Source organism: Poecilia latipinna, unplaced genomic scaffold, assembly GCF_001443285.1.
Source record: "Poecilia latipinna isolate Pla-1442-1.1 unplaced genomic scaffold, P_latipinna-1.0 Scaffold2166, whole genome shotgun sequence".
NCBI classification, from domain to species: domain Eukaryota; kingdom Metazoa; phylum Chordata; class Actinopteri; order Cyprinodontiformes; family Poeciliidae; genus Poecilia; species Poecilia latipinna.
The window spans coordinates 34,457-37,506 of NW_015114782.1; positions in this window are offsets into that span (position 1 = coordinate 34,457).

Genomic DNA, 3,050 nt, shown 5'->3' on the forward strand with positions numbered 1-3,050 from the left:
AGCACGCAAAAAAAATTTTCCGGCCATCTGTTGTTGGAGTAAACCCCCCCCTTCCCCCCCCCCCCCCCCAATCCTAAGGAATGTTTTTAGGTTTTCCCTTTCGGCGGCATCAGCCCTTAACGCACATAAAGGTCCCAGCAGACCATGAGGAAAGGAGGAGATGAGGAAAACAATCAGGTGGTGGCACAAGCAGTGGGAGGGGTGGATGTGATGTTGTGCAGGACCTTCTGGGAGACTGGGAGTCTCCCATACTAGTAAAGGGAAAGCAGTTACTGGAAAACACAATGTATAATGTATAAGTCATTTAGTCTACGCCCGTAGTAACTGAAGGGAGGACGCGGGACTTAATGGAGACTGTAATGATTTCACTGAAAGAGTCCACAAGGTCTCCGACAAGAGCGATCCATCTTACCGGATGATCTGCTGTTGAAGCAGAATCGTACCGCGCGTCTTCAGGCGCCAAAGATCGAGCATAACCTGCAGCTGTTTGATGGAGACCGAGCAAAGTTTGACTCATTTCAGAGCAGTCGAGCTCGGCTGTCCCCATCTGGAGCAGCAGCTGAACGAGTAAGAACCAAAGGAAAGAGTTCGATTCTGGTGTCAGTGGTTCACCTAATAAAATATTCGGTGACACTTTGACGGGGAATGCATGTCGGGAACATGAAGGAGTCTTCGTGATTTTTATGACTGTTGTCAGAAAGTGTCATTCGGTAAATAATGACGCTTTTAATGCAAAGTCGACTCTTTTAATGGACTTTTAATGGAATGTTGCTTTTAAAAAAATTCTGAAATTACTGAATAATGCACAATTGACACTTTTAATCAATCGATCAAATTCTATTTGTATAGCAGATTTCAGCATGACCTGCTGAAGTAGCAAAGTGCTTTACATCATAAACACAAAAACACAGTCATGCAACAAAGAATCAACAATGAAAACATTACATTAAGTCAAGTGCCATCATTACATTCGTAATTGATTACGTTTCAAATACAACTCTAAGCAGGTCGGTTTTAAGTGGAGATTCAAAGGCACTCAGTGTTTCAGCTGTTTTACAGTTTTCTGGAAGTTTGTTCCAAATTTGTGGTGCATAGAAGCTGAATGCTGCTTTTCCTCGTTTGGTTCTGGGGACATTTAATGCAACATTTAGTTCAACATCACGTTAAAGGTGTCATTGTTTACCAAATGACACTTCATGACAACAGTCATAATCGTTCATGAAGACTCCTTTATGTTCATAACAGGTTTTATGTGATGTTTATAACGGTGTCATGTCAGTTTTATGCACACCCCTTCAAATAAAGTGTTACCAAATATTCTCTTACAAAATGACTCAAACTTTGGGCCAGAAACCAGGCATAGGATGAGGGATTGCTGGAAAGTCAATGAGTGGTGGGAGTGGGCTGCACCACAGTAAACTGGATTTGAACTGAATGCCAGTCCTATTGGATTCTATAAAGCTGAATACGAACTGGATTTTTTCAGAAAGTCCACTGAAGTGGCATTTGTTACATATTATTAAAGAAAATATATCAAAATCCGGCACAGCGAAGTGATAAAAATAATTTTTCTACGTCAGTCCAAACAGGGCGGGATCTCTCCTTCCATAAATCTCTTATTTGTGGATCCTTCATTTCACCTCCTGTGTTGTTGCCACACAGGAAGAGCGCCAGTCGCCTCCGCGTAAAGAGCAGGGCAGGATGCTGAGGACGGCGTATTCCTGCCCGGGTGGAACCACATGGACCCGAACAGCAAGGCCGCTGACCGACTGCCTGGACTCCATTCGAGTGTTTCTTCTCATCTGGGTTTCAGCTACTCTTCATTAGGGTCCAGCAAGAAAATCCAGATTTAGGGTGGAGATGTAGTTTAGGATTCAAATTAAAGGATATCTTTTCGGAGAAAAACGTTTCTGTTTGTGAGCAAACCTGCGATCGTTTCCATTGGTGTAGAAGAAACAATGAAACAAGAGGTACATTAAATAAGGAACAACTGCTAGGCAGGATGCAGCTTTTAGAAAATGCAAGGAAACATTACAGAGTCCTATTGTATTACAGCGGCCATCTTGCTGCTGAAGCATTTCGGCTCAACACGGCTCACGTTACTAAATTTCTGCAACTCTCAATAATTTGAAACTGGAAGAGGAACCAGATCTTCCAGTCTTCTGTGGACCCAACAGATTTTGTCCATGAGGCAGACGCTCATTCAGCATCAAGACTGTTAAAACTTTCTATTAGTGAAACTATTCAAATTGGGCTTTTCTTCCCAAATGTCTTTTGTCTTTGCCTCGTCTTAATTCTCAGGCTGGTTTATAACTTTCAAGATGGATGCTTCTGGTGAGGTAACACTTATTTATGAACCTAACACACACACACAATGATTAAGAGTATTTCACAAACAAGAATTTTAGATCTGCTGTAAAAGGATTTTTTTTTTCACTGTTCAAAAGATCAAACGGTTAAAAATGACGTAGCGCTTTAATTATACCAACCACAAAGAGCAGCTCTCATTCAGCCAGCCGACCGTTCACATCTGTGCTCCAACGCACAGCTCGGTAGGCGACCTGGGATTCAGTGCCTCGCCCAAGGGAACATCAACATGTGGCAGTAATGGAAACATGAAATTAAAGCCATAACACTGCAACTGCAAAACGACCGCTCTTCCCACTGAACTCATTTTACAGAAGAAACTAGTGTGATAAACCTTTTCATGCACAGTGGTCACTACAGTGGACAGCTGTCTAAAAGCCATTTTCTTGTGCTTCTTGTGGATTTTTGTTATAAATGCGCACAGACCACTGAAGTGGACACTAATGCATCATAAAATACAGTATCAACTACTGGCCATCAGCTGCAAATGCAATAAACTATTTTTGTTAAATCCATTATGGCCGTCAGACAAAAAAAAAAAAAAAAAAAAAAAAAAACATGCCGACCGCCCCGACCCCTCCTTTTCCTGCTAGACGACTCTAGCAGGTAAAAAAAAAAAAAAAAAAAATATTGGAAAACCAGGAATCCCCAAAGGAAAAAAACTACTGAGGTATTTTTAAAAA